The sequence below is a fragment of the Musa acuminata genome, chromosome BXJ1-6 (assembly GCF_036884655.1).
Source record: "Musa acuminata AAA Group cultivar baxijiao chromosome BXJ1-6, Cavendish_Baxijiao_AAA, whole genome shotgun sequence".
Classification (NCBI taxonomy): Eukaryota; Viridiplantae; Streptophyta; class Magnoliopsida; order Zingiberales; family Musaceae; genus Musa; species Musa acuminata.
In genome coordinates this window covers 18,421,612-18,436,758 of record NC_088332.1, presented here as the reverse complement: position 1 = coordinate 18,436,758, position 15,147 = coordinate 18,421,612, and positions in this window count along the sequence as shown.

Sequence of the window (15,147 nt, the reverse complement as noted above, 5' to 3'; positions counted from 1 at the left end):
CTTTCGCTTGAGTGGTCTTCTATTGTTTGAATTGCCAAATTCTTCCTATTCTTTAGAAGGTAGTTCTCATATTCATTATGTGCGATACATCTCATTTCGTAGGTCATCAATAACCCAATAAATTCTTTAATCGAAAAGTTATTTAAATCCTTGGCCTCTTGAATGACCGTTACTTTAGAGTCCTAATTTTTAGAAAGAGATCATAAAATTTTGTTCACAAGTTCAAGGTTCGAAAAACTTTTACCAAGAGCTTTTAGACTATTGACGACATCCGTAAAATAGGTGTACATATCTCTAATAGTCTCGCTTGGTTCCATTCGAAATAACTCAAAATCATGCATCAAGATATTAATCTTTGAATCTTTAACTCTATTAGTGTCTTCGTGTATGATTTCAAGAGTGTGCCAAATATCGAAAGTCGTTTCGCAAGTAGAAACCCGATTGAATTTATTTTTGTCTAAGACGCAAAATAGAGCATTCATAGCTCTATCATTTAAAGAAATAATTTCTTCTCCAAATCATTCCATTCGTTAATTAGAGTAGAAGACTTTTGAAAGCCATTTTCAATAATATTCCATAAATTTAAATCCAAGGAAAGTAAAAAAACTCTCATTCGAGTTTTCTAATATGTATAATCCGTCCCATTGAACATGAGAGGACAAATGAGAGAAAAGCCCTCTTAAAATCCGAAAAGAGTTATTTCTCTTAGGTGTTAAACCAAATGAGAAATAACGAGGCTCTGATACCAACTATTAAGAACGAGTCGGCACTAAGAGGGGGGGGGGGTGAATCAGTGCAGCAGATAAAAACAATGGTTTTAAAAAACTATGAAAAACTTCATACAATGAAAAACCATATTGGAAATGTACTTGACTTGAAAGCGTATGGAACCGTAATGAATAAGTAAGTAGATTAGTTTGCAGTATGTAAATGACAACAATAAAAATGCAAACCAGAGAAGAACATGCCAATTTTATAGTGGTTCGGTTGTCCAACCTACATCCACTCCCGATACCTCCTCCAATGAGGTCATCGACTTTCACTATTGATCTTTCTTGAAGGGCAAAGATCAATCACCCCTTTATAGAACTTTCACAAGTGGTTCACTATTAGAACCCTTGCAGATTCTAAACTTGGGGTTGATCTCTTTAGGGGATCGACCTCCTTAGAACTCTATAGGGGTTCCTCCCTCCAAGTTGCTACTCAAAGGCTGCAGAAAAGATTTATCTATTGCTTATGAAAAGAGGAGGAATATATAGCTATTTATAGGACTTCTAAACTCTTAACTCCTAATAGGACTCCTACACAAGACTCTTATTCCTTTATAACTTCTAATTCTTCTCTAAGAAACAACCTCCTAACCCTAGCCGGCCTCTTCACCTCTTTAATAGGGGTCAACTTAGGTAGGTTTTACATGAATATCTCTCTCAATTAGGACTCTCCTAACTAGAGTCCTAACAGACCCGCCCTCTTCAAATCAGCCTTGTCCTCGAGGCTGACGATTCATGAATTCTGGGAATTTGATCTTCAAGTTGTCATAGTTCTCCCAAGTGACATCTTTTGTTGGTAGGTTCGCCCACTGTATTAGCACTTTAGTAGTGGTTCATCATCATCGAGTCATGATCCGTTGATCAATAATGGCACTTGGCTAGGTCTGGAGTTCTCCTTGAGTAGTCATATTTGGTGGGAGGCTTTGGGTTATCTCCAAGCACCTATTTACAACTTTCGTCAGGCCGTTGGTTTATAGGTGATATGTCGTACTCCTTTTCAATTTAGAACCATGCATATGGAATAACTTTTTCCAAAATCTGCTCGTGAAGATGCAAGTAGAATTTGTCACAAGCACAATGCGTCCCTTATAATGTAATTCTTTTGAGTCCCAATTGTAATGAGCCACGAAGCTTAGTGCTTCCTCCAATTTTTTTATGATCTTACTAGTCTCCGAATCTTCTGGCCATTCCATCTTAATATCCTCAAGGAAGTCGCTAGTCGGAAGTGAAATGATCAAAAATTCAGCTTGCTAGGGTAGCTACGAAAGCACATATGCAACAACATTCTCTTTCCCCTTTTTGTAAGTTATTTCATAATCAAATCCAAGAAGTTTTGTTACCCATTTTTGCTGCTCAGGGGATGATATCTTTTGCTTCAAAAAGTACTTGAGGCTTTTATGGTTGGTTTTAATTTGAAATCGTCGACTGATCAAGTAGGGTCTCCACCTTGTTACTACGTGCACAATGGCAAGTATCTCCTTATTATATGCTGACATATTTTGATGGGAGAGAGATAATGTCTTGCTAGTGTATGCGAGTGGTCGACCATCTTGCATGAGAATGACTCCAATTCCGACTCCAGATGCGTCGGCTTCAATAATGAAGGGTCGGTTGAAATATGGTAGAGCTAGCATCGGTGTCGTCGTCATGGCTGCCTTATATTTGTCGAAGGCAGTGAAGGCTTTGTCTGACCATTGGAAGATATCTTTTTTCAGTAAGGAAGTAAGTGGTGCACTGATCTTTCCATAGTTTTTTACGAACTTGCGGTAGTAGCCTATTAAACCCAGAAAACCATGTAGCAATTTTATGTTCCTCGAGTTCGGCCAGTTCTGCATTGCTTCTATTTTGGAGGGGTCCACCATCACACCTTCCTTTGATATGATATGCTCATGATATTCCACCTTTTGTTGAAGAAAGCAAAAATTTGTAGTGGCCATTGTGTGTTCGAAAGGCGATTTTCGGTATGTCTTTTTTGCACACTCGTATTTGATGATACCTGGATCGAAGGTCTAGTTTTGTGAAGATTTGTGCTCCCTTTCATCTAGTAATTCATCTACTATTGTAATAGGGTATTTATCCTTGATGGTTATGCCATTGAGAACTCGGTAATCAATGCATATGTGCCATGTTCCATCCTTCTTGTGTACAAGTAGTACTGGTGAAGAGTAGAGGCTGCAACTTGGTCGAATAACTCCTGTTTTGAGCATCTCTTTTACAATCCTTTCTATTTCATCCTTCTAGAGATATAGATACTGATATGGCTGAGTATTTGCTAGAGGTTTGCTTGAAAGAATCGTTATATAATGATCATGCCAACGGTAAGAGGTAGGTTGTATGGTTCGTCAAATATATCTGAAAATTCAGCAAGCAAAGGAAGTAGGTTTGGATCTTCAAATTCTATTGGCTCTCCCTTAGTTTGTTGCTCAAGTTGTACCAAAAATCCGCTGCATGCTTTATGCAAAACGTTCTCCATTTGTTATGTGCAAATCATTATTACGTCGCCCCCACGTTTCCCGTGCAGTATCACCTATTTCTCCTTACTGTAAAATTTCATAATTAGTTGTATAAAATTCCAAGAAACATCACCTAATGTCATCAACCATTTAATTCTGAGCATGGCCTCATGATCATCAAGAGGGCGGAGGAAGAAATATGTAATTATCCCTTGGTCCTGTAGCAACAATTGCACTCGTGGGCTCCTACGATCATACTTCAAAATATATCCGTTGGCGACCATAACGTCAAACCTGCTGTAATTCTTGATAGGTAAGGCCATCTGAATAGCAACCTTACTATTTAGAAAGTTATTAGTACTGCCCGTGTCGATGAGAATAGTGATCGGTTGTTGTTTGAGAAGGCCTCCAACTTTCATCGTTTGCGGGTTTGAGTAGCCGGCTAGTGCATGTACCGTAACTTCGGTCGGTTGTGGCTCTTCTTCTGCATCTTCTTCTTCATGTTCAATGCTCTCTTCTGGATGTTCAAGTACACATGTTCGTACCTAAAGAAATCGTTAGTGAAAGTAATGAAGTAGGAGTAATCACCTATATCATGAGTTGACATAGGACTACATACATCACTATGTATGAGTTCCAACAACTAAGTAGCTCTCTCTTCAATTCCACTAAATAGAGAGTTAGTCAATTTTCCATGAAGGCAAGACTCACAAGTTGCATATGACTTATAGTCGAATAGATCTAGATATCATTCCTTTAGTAAATTTTGAATCTTTCTCTCATGGATATGACCTAACCTACAATGTCATAGGTATGCACTATTCACCTCATCTCGTTTCCTTTTAGACACACTTACATTCATGATATGTGGAGTAGTGTCTAGTATAAACAAACCATTATGTAATGTTCCTCTCGTGATGATCTTATCATTTAATAATATTAAACAACTATTATTCTCAAAAACTAATTTATATCCACTAATTGTCAAACATGAAATAAAAATAATATTTTTGATAATAGAAGGAATAAAATAGCATGCATCCAATGCAATAATAGTTCCACCAAGTAGATGTAGGGTGACCTCGCTAACAGTCATTATAGCAATTTTTGCTCCATTGCCCATCTTGAGGTCTATCTCACCTTTCACCAATCTCTTAGGTCTTGCTAGAACCTACAACAAATTGCAAATGTGATAAGCACTGTCGGAATCTAATATATTATCATAAAGATATGACAAATAGAGATTGATCATGAATGTACTTGAAGCTTCTCCAAGCTTCTATTTTGCCTTCTCTGCAAGGTACTCTTTGTAGTTCCTCTTTTAGTGCTCATATTTGCTATAGTAGAAATACTAGCCTTTGTCCTTCAATGGGTTATTCTTAGCAACCTTTGCTTTACCTTGTCTACCCTTGCTCTTGTCCTTCTTAAAGGACTTTTCTACCTTCATTTTTTTTCTAGTCTCACTAATATAAAGAACTGTATTCTCTTTCTTAATAGTATTCTCTACCTCATTTAATATATTGAGGAGCTCAAGGAGAGTCACCTCAAGCTTGTTCATATTAAAATTCATTATGAACTGAAAAAAAGAATCTAGTAGGTATTGAAGCATAAGATCCACACATAGGTTATCCTCTAGGACCATTCCTGGACCTGTAAGTTTCTCTATCCACTCAATTATCTTTAGGATATGGTTCTGAACTGGTGTCCCCTCAGTTATCCTAGCACAGAAGAGACTCTTGGATATCTCATATTGTTGAGTCCTTCCCTATTCCTCAAACAATTTATAGACATGTAGGTGAATGGATCTGGCATCCATTTTTTTATATTGTCTTTGTAATGCAGGAGTCATAGAGCCCAACATGTAATACTGAGCAAGAGTGGAGTCATCTATGTAATTTATGTAGTGAGCAATCTCATCCTCGCTTGCCCCTTCCTCGGGCATAGGCAACACTATATCAAGGACATATATGATTTTCCCTACCGTGAGAATGATTATCAAGTTGTATAGCAAATTCGTGTAGTTTGGACCAGTGAGGTGGTTGACATCAAGTATGTCACGTAAGAGATTCGAAAGCAACATGTTCTGAAAATAAACATGTAGCAAAATAACATGCAGACTTTACAAAAAGTAAATAACTAAAATATAATCTTTTATCTTCATCTACTCTGACTATTTTTCGTAAAACACACAACTCCCTCTGGTATGTGAATTGGAGATCTTCAACGGATCTCTAGTGGGGATCGGGAGCCAATCAGCGTCTCAATCTAACCTCGAGGGACTCATCCAATTATGCTAAGCCCGAAAAGGTAAGCAACTTTTGCCAATCATAACACCTTGTGATTCCCATCCTGTTCGACCTTTGAACCACCATAGCCTTAAGGGACATGACCTACTATGATATTCGGTTAAGTCATCACCATTATTACAGAATGAGTCTGATTCGATGATATGCCCTCGAGGGACTCGACCAAGCATACCACATCCTCAGGTCACCGGTGACATCTCTATGTCATAGGTAAATATCAAATCGCGATATAGATGAGTCTCAAGGGACTCAACCAACTCAACCTACATCGGAAATTGATTTTTTTTCTATAACGATGGAAGGCTACATGGGTCAATCTAATTATCTTATGTTTACCAACTTAATATTATTGAGTCGGGAGATTTTTGATTCGGTCTCCTATGATGTGTCACACACATACATATTTAATATATATCTATATCGCATGCAAATATATACATATCTAGCATGTGTATAAGCAACCACACATCACATGAATAGTCATACCAGATAATTATAAACCATAGCCTAATATGATTAGGCCCGAGCTAATGGGCCCAATCAATCATATCACGACCTATGTGTGCATTGATGCATCTCCATGCCCTATAATCGTCCATCTCGTCTTCATTAGTTCTGTCGGCATCGCGGTGCATCTAGATCCATGGGTCACGATCTTCCGTCTAGGCCTCGTGGATTCTAATATCGCCTCCATGCCCCCGTTGCGCCTCCTCATGTAATTATAACTTAATCACAGGCATGTATACCCAACAATAAATGAGAAATAATTGGAGGCTCACAGGCCCCAATAATAATAATAATCACATCACATGTACACACACATCATAAGGTCCATGATCATCCATCCACATCGCACATCACATTTACACACATAGTTTAAAAGCCAATATTTTACATGAGTAATCTAGCTTTGATACCACTATAAGAAAATTTGGGGTGACATCACATGTGCAACAAAAGAATAGAAAACAAAATCCCAGAATTTTTCATAGAAAATAAGGTTTTATCGTTCTACAAAGATTGACATGTAAAAATCCATAAAATTAAAAAACTATACGTATAAGGGAGATTGTATTACTTAGGGAGATTGTATATCCTTAAATTCCTATAAATCTATGGGAGAAGATGGAGGAGGTCAAATATTCTCCTCTCTAGTGGTGATCCACATGGTAGGGACTACGAAGATGCTCCTTAAATTGTTACACAATTCTCCTTGTAGCGTGCATCACACAATCAAGAAGAGGCTATCCCTTCTTGCTGTTCATATGCCCCAAATAGAGACTACAGGTTGAGGCATAGAGGAAGAGAGGAGAATAAGAGGTGGCCGCCAAAAGAACCTAGCCTATGGCCCTTTGGTTCCTCCTATTTATAGAGGCCCTCTATCAACATAACCCTAATGGATCCTACTATATTGGGTACTGAATCTCCATCCAACTATCCATACCTATTAGATTAGTGGGTGTCTACCCAATAATTTCTAATTGGCTCTTATTGGATCTCATCCATAGGATCCAATAATTTAGGAACTTATTGGATATCCAATAAGATAGGGGCTCCAATGAATATCTCATAATCGAACCTCTACTCATCACAACACCTATTATATATGTGTGATCCTGTAAGCCTAATATCAAGCTGGCTATGAGTCATACCTGTTAGAATTCCTTCTGGTTCAGTGAATTATTATCTCCATAATAATTCACTTGACTCATCGATTGCAGATATACTAGGCCATTGCGTCATAGTCCTCAAATGATATAGGGAATCCAATCCATTATATCTATCTATCCTGAGTTATTATACATCTAGAATCCTTCATCCATCTAATACCTCAGAGACTGTATACTAGGTATGGTGCTGTCAGGCCCATACGTTTTCTACTCAAGTCTCGCTCTTATCGGATTCTCCTAGAGAATTCTTTCTCTCTTAATCTGAATGACATTGGCCAAGGATTTGTCTGAGAAAGAATATATGGGATATTTTTCTCATGACACCGAGAGCGGATGATCCTCTATTGATACTCAATAACTCTCGTAAGATTGACTACAACTCCCGATGACCGGTTGTGTTTGTTGAATATCAAATTTTAATGATGAAACCAATTGATAAGTGTTTATGATTTAATCTACATTTTGAGTGACGCAGGATGCTTCGATCAAGATGAGATAATTAAAACAGGAAGAATCATGTTATGCCGAGAGAAAACATGTCAGAAGATAAGACGTCGGACCGGTGGATCGGTCAACGTATCGACAGAAGGCTTCGGGCCATGGATTCGGGCATCAGGCTAAGAAGAGTAGATATTGTGCCAAGGATATCAGAGTTATAGAGTCAACTGGCCGATTGGACAATAGGCCACAAGAGAGGATGATGCGCCGAAGAATCAGACGAAGCATCGAGGGACCAATGACATGCCGGACAACATGATTAATGCTTAGTATTAATTGTCTAGATCGAAGTGTGTTTTACATATGTATGATTAACTACAATAGCAAGGCATGAAGCAAAATGAAGTCCCGGAGTTAAGAACGTGATTTCGTTGGGAGTTCGAGAGTTCGTCGGAAGTCCAAACGTTCGTCGAAAGTTCTGACGGAACCAGCCGAGAAGTCTCAGAGCTTGCCAAAGAAGCTCATCGAAACTCGCCAAGAAGATTATCGTAAAGTCTAGGAGCTTGCCGGGAGTCCGCCGGAACATTGCCGAGAGATCGTCGGAAGTTCGCCGAAAGATCGCCGGAAAAAACCAAGACATAGGGACTTATTTAGCTTAGCAAATGTCTTAGGAATCATAGTTAGCACGTAATTGGGTTTGAATTTGGGCCAACCTAGTTAGGGGCCAGCTAGGCCTATGTAAAGACTGTGTTGGGCCCAATGAGAGGCCCAAACAATGCCCTAAGAAGTGACATCGTCATGGCACAGTCTTCGAGACTATATCAGGAGGTGGTACCATCAATCTGGACGGTTATACCACCCCTGGCAGGGTGCCAAACGGTGGTACCACTAGTCTGGGTAGTGGTACAGCCCAGCACAGTATCCCAGGTGGTGGTACCGCCCAGTGCAATGTCAGTGTCAGATTGACACTGGCGGTGGAACCACCCAACGTAGGCGGTGATACCGCCCGTGCCTGGGAAACCCAGGATGATATGTTTTTAGGCTCCAAGTTTGAATCAACTTGAAGCCTATAAATATCCTTCTCATCCCTAGTTAAAACACACAAGCATAGAGAGTTTAAAAATAGAAAAACACTGTAGAAATCTCTTATGAGAATCCTCCTCTAGTCTAAGTATTAGAATTCTATAAGAGAAGAGTGAGTGCTTGTAAAGGTTGACTCCTAAACCTATGAAAAGGAGAAGAGAGGTTTAATAAGGAGGTTGATCTTTGCCTATTAAAGGAAGATTGATAATAGATGTCAGTGGCCTCGACAAAAGAGGAATTGGCGAAGTGGATGTAGGTCACGATGACCGAACCACTCTAAAATTTGGTTTGCATTTGACTTTGAGCAATTTATCTTTACTACAAACCTCTTTAATAGCTTATTGCCTTTAATACATTTACGAACATGTGTTTCAAGTTAAACATTTTCGAGTTCGGGTTTTATCGTACGAAAGATTTTTCGAAACCGACGTTTTTATCCGCTACACTAATTCACTCCCCCTCTTAGTGCCGACCCAGTTCCTAACAATTGGTATAAGAGCCTCATGATTTCTCAGTTGGTTTAACACCTAAGAGAAATGGCTCCTTTCGACTTTCAAGAGGGTCACTCTCTCATTCATCCTCCCTTGTTTAATGGGACGGACTACACATATTAAACTCGAATAAGAGTTTTCTTGATTTCGTTGAATCTGATTTATGGAATTTAGTCGAAAATGGTTTTCAAAAGTCTTCTCTTCCAATGAACCATTGGAATTTACATTTTACTTTGAGTAATTTATCTTTACTGCAAACCTCTTTAATAGCTTACTGCCTTCAATACATTTACGAACATGTGTTTCAAGTTAAGTATTTCTGAGTTCGGGTTTTATCGTATGAAAGATTTTTCGAAACCAACGTTTTTATCCACTACACTAATTCACTCCTCCTCTTAGTGCCGACCCAATTCCTAACAGTGTTAGATCTAGAACTTCCAGACCTATAAATCTAGTATCAAAGAGTGGAGTACTCATATAGGACATCCTTGGTCTCTCAAGTCTAAGGATAAGATATACCACTTAGACGACGGAATCATTATCTAACAAAAAAGCATCATCAACCATCTAGCATTCCGTGAGTGAATTAATTAGTGAACTCATTCTCCAGTATACACTTACACTATATCCCTAGTGTCCCCACATGAGCAGCTATGAGATTAACCACCTCTATCATATGGATAGGTATATAGTACACTAGTCTATTCGGTTATCTCGATGTCCCTCTCGAATAACTTATGATTGAGATTATTTAGGGTCTATGTTTAAAGGCGAATTAGTCTTATTATCTTGATCTTATCACGATTTGATTCTCATTGCATAGATCCATGAATATCACGATATATATATATATATATATATATACAAGCAATATAAAGTAATAAATATTAAATAATATAATATGCAAAAAGGGTGCATATCATGTCACACGTGCTATCACTCATGTGATTGGCTTGTAGGGCATCTATGATTAGCAATTGACTCTCACAACATTTGATCTTAGCGTAATGTTTGATTTTTCTGGTCCGATGTCCAATCTCTGACTCCGACCCAACATCTTATTCTTCTTCTTCAATTATTTTACCTTTTCATGATCGAAGTTAATCCTACATCACTTTTCTCAAAACATAGATTAGATCACAAACTCATCAATTCATTTCATCATCAAAATCTAGGATTCAACAGGTGCCCGGTCTCCCCTTCTTTAAAGGTAATCTTCGGCCTTTCCTCTTGTCTCTAGCACTTCTCCATGGCGGCTTAGGCATAGGCTTTGCATCTGGAGGAGCTGTCCCCTCCCAAGGTGGGTTCACCAAAGATGACATCAATTTGCTTCTCCATAGAGCCAAGCAAGTGTGATAAGGGTTGTTGGGGCTTGTGTAGGAATCTCCTGAGATGACCTCTTCAAATGAGTTCTTCAATATGGTACTTAAGGTCCTAGCATTCTTCCATGTTGTGACGCAAGTCGTGGTGGAAACTATAATACTTCGACCTGTCCCTCTGCTCCAAGGGAGTTCTCATATGCATTGGCTCCTTCGGAAATCCTTTCTCTCTTATTTGTAAGAAAATCTCTATTCTTGTCATATTGAGGAGGGCTAGTCTGGGCCTTGGGTGCACCATCTCAGGTCGGGCATGCCTCCTTCTTGGGGAACCCGAGGTCGACATTCGAGGTAGCTCTTGGCATGGCCTCTTGTGGGGCTCCTCGTGTCAACCTTAGATCATGGCCTCTATGTCCATGCACTAGTTGGCCTTTTGGAGCATTTTGGGGATAGTTATGAGCGGCCTCTCAACTAGTGACTAGAAGAACTTCTAGGGCTACAAGCCTATCATGAAGGCTTGAATTACCGGTAATGGGTGGGTGTCTTGAACCTGTCGGATCTCATTGAAAAAGCAAGTGATGAAACGGGAGAGGGGCTCATCCTGCCTCAACACATGTAGCATGGTTGTAGAGGGCTTGGTGCACACATTGATGAGGAAATGGAGGTTGAATTCCTTTATGAGCTGGGTGAAGGATGTTAGGAACGAGTCGGCACTAAGATGGGGGATTAAATTAGTGTAGCGGTAAAAACATTGATTTTGAAAGCCTTCATACAATTAAAATCGATCTCAGAAAGATGTTTAACTTTAAAATGTTTGTAAAAATATCATGAGCCAATAAAGTAAGTAAATCAGTTTGCAATATGAGAATTAAATGCAGAACAAAGATGCAAACTGATTTATAGTGATTCGGTCGTCGTGACCTACATCCACTCCACCGATTCCCCTTCCGTCAAGGCCACCGGCATCCACTAACGATCTTCTTTCAATGAGCAAAAATCAACTATCCTTTAACCCTCTTCTCCTTTTCACATGTTTAGGAGACAACCTTTACACCCCCTTCACTCCTCTCTAAAACTATACTAACACTTAGAGATTTTAGAGGAGTTCTCATAAGATTACAATAGAGTTTTTCTACTTTTTTTTACTCTATTCTTATATATGTTAACCAAGGATGAGAGGGGTATTTATAGGCCTCAAGTGGATTCAAACTTGGAGCCTAAAAAGATCTCATCTCGGGTTTCCCGGGTCTTGGCAATACCACCACTTATGTTGGGCGGTACCATTGCCTGCAGCACTGACACTGGGTGGTACCACCACCCAGTCTGGCGGTATCATCGCCTAGAAGACTGTGTTTGGGTAGTACCACCGCCCAGACTAGTGGTACCATCACTTACAGTGACACTAGGTGGCACCATCGTCCAATCTGGCAGTACCACTGCCTAGTTTAGCGGTACCATCGCCTAACATAGTCTTGAAGATTATGCCACGATGGTACCACATATTGGGTCACTATTTGGGCCTTTCACTTAGCCCAACACAGTCCATATATGAGCCCAACTACCCCTAATTGGGTTGGCCATTCCAATCCTAATTATGTGCTAACTACGAAATTTAAAGCATACACTAAGCAAATTCGGTCTAGTTAGTCTAAGTTTCTTCCGGCGAGCTTCCGACGAACTTCCAATGATCTCTCGGTAATGTTCTAGTGGACTCCCAGCAAGCTCCTGGACTTCACGACGATCTTCTTGGCAAGTTCCGACAAGCTTCTTTAGCAAGCTCCTGGACTTCTCGGTCAATTCTGACAGAACTTTCGATGAATGTCCGGACTTCCGATAAACTCTCAAACTCCCATCGAAGTCTCGTTCTTGACTCCAGGACTTCATTTTGCTTTATACCTTGATTACTATAGTAATTAATCCTGCACAAATAAAACCTATTTTGATTTAGATAATTATTACAAAGCTTGAATCATGTTGTCCAGCATGTCATTGGTTCATCGATGCTTCGTCCGATTCTTCGGCGCATCATCCTCTCTTGCGGCCTATTGCCCAATCGGCCAGTTGACCTCTGCAACTCTAATTTCCTTGGCACAATTTCTACTCTTCTTGGCCCGATGCCCGAACTCATGGCCCGAAGTCTTCTGACGATACATCGACCAATCCTCCGGCTCGACATCCAATCTTCTGACATGGTTAACTCCGGCCCAACATGATTCTTCCTACTTTTAATTGTCTCTCCCTGATTCAAGCTTCCTACGTCACTCAAAACACAGATCAGATAAACACTATCAATTGGTTTCATCATCAAAATCTGAGATTCAATAAAGGAGGACACCAAGAAGGGCTTCAGGCAGTTGTACCATTCCAGGGTCGAGCCTCTTAGTGTAGTCAGGAATGCATGGCACATTAGAGCGTCTGAGGTACCATATAATGACATTTGAGCTTGAAAGGCCACGATGTGCTCCTCTAGATCGGAGCTACTATCGAAAGCCTCTAATGTGAGGAGGCAAAAGTTGGCTAGAAGGGTTCCTCCTGAATGCTTTAGACGAATGGGGAGCTACACGAGGTGAGATTATCGACTTCCCCCTTTTAAGTACTATAACTCTCATTATATCTCGTCCAAGCACTAGTTCACCTATCATAGTTGAGCCTTAAGTGAATCGTCCATTGAGTTGGTAGATTGGGTTTCTGACTTGAGTAGGGTTGACCCGTGGCACAAAGGCACATTGAATTCCACCATGGGGAACAGTGGTGCTCCGAGTGATGTTTCAATCGGTTAGGGGCAATCTGACGAAATTGGTAGTGGGTGTGACGGGAGGCCTCGAGAGGTACGGGAGCGAGCGAGGGCTGAATTGCTGACCGCAATGTTCGGGGTGGGGCTGCTTGTTGAGCCAACTAGGGTAGGAGGGGGTGATGGCTTGCATCATCCCAGCCAAGGTCTGCACATGATATATAAGGCTTAGGAAGGCCTCGACAGGAATGAGCAAGTGTCTTGCATTTGACCCCAAAGGGGAGAGTTTAGGGTCGTTGAACATACATCAGTAGTGCTCGAGGGTTTGGGCCGAGGTGGAGGCGTCTACTTGTAGAAAGAAGGGTAACTATCCCCCTTGCCTGAAAGCACTATTACTACCAAGGTGGATCCCTAGTTGGGATGAGGTAGTCCAGAACTCCTTGGAGTTTTGGAGATGAGCCGAGATATACCTTTATTCCATTAGGAATCATGCACAAATGATCAGCATTAGGAGGAGTTTCAACTCGGTCTCTTCAATAGTAAAATTAATATATGTGGGAGTTTCCGACAATAGAGGTCTAGTCCTCATCTTCATTTGACTTTGGAAACTAGCTTTTATACCTGGGTAACCAACGGAGGGAGACTGACATCTGATGGGGATAGGCCCATACGCTCTCCTAGGGCTCATTTACCCAGTCGACTAGTCGGTATAGTCCCTTATGACACATCATTAGCGAAGCACAATTTTGGGGACATCACTCTTCAGCACCTGCAGTCACCCAGAACAGGCGGAGGGCGGTCGATTATGCTAAATCGATCGAGACAAGAGCAAATAAGCCTTGTTGCCAGGGGGTTACTACTCCCAACGATCGGCCTATACCTCGAAATCATGATCTGGTATGGTAGATGTTAGTTTGGCAAGTCCCATAGTCCCACATCGGGAAAACCAGGCTTGTTATCTCCTATTGGAACTATAAATAAGGGCCTGGGCTTTGAAGTCAGATGCACCACAAGTGGCACCACAAGAAAACCTAAGTATTTACTTTGGTTTAAGTCCACACTCAGTTAAATAGTTTAGACTTATACTTTGGGTTTTTCTTGTTTTGTATTTTTGGGTGTTTTATGGCCTAGGAACATCTTCCTAAGGCATTTGTAATAGTCCTTTTTCATAGTAGTGATTTGCTCCTCTTTCGTCCGTGGATGTAGGTCAAAGTTAATTGACCGAACCACGTAAATCTGGTGTTCTTGTCGCTTTTATCTTTTCGCTTTATTGTCTTTGTTGTGTTGCCAAAATTACCTTATGGTAAATATCCTGAGGCTAGCTCTAACAAACTGGTATCAGAGCCTAGTTCTAGGATCTTTTGGAAACGATGGCAATAACAAAGATTGTTGTCGAGAAATTTGACAGAAATGTCAACTTCGATTTGTGGCAACTCAAGATGGAGGCCATTCTGGTTCAAGACAGAGTTGATTTGGTACTACATGGAGCCGAGAGCATTCCAGATGATATGTCAAAAGAAGAGCTTGCAGGTATGGATAAGAAGGCCCGATTAAGCATCATTCTAAATCTCTCTGACGAGGTTTTACGGGAGGTAGCTACGGAGACTACGACTAAGAGCATGTGGGACAAGCTTAAAGCCTTGTACATGAAGAGGACAGTGGAGAATCATCTCTACTTAAAGCAGAGTCTATATATGCTTCGGATGACTGAAGGTACATCTATACTCTCACATTTTGATAAGTTTGATTCTTTGGTTATGGATTTGGAGAATATAGATGCAAAACTTGATGATGAGGATAAGGCTTTGTTACTCTTGTGTTCTCTTCCCCAATCTTTTAAGCATTTCCATGATACTTTGATTTATGGAAAAGAAACAGTTTCGTATCAA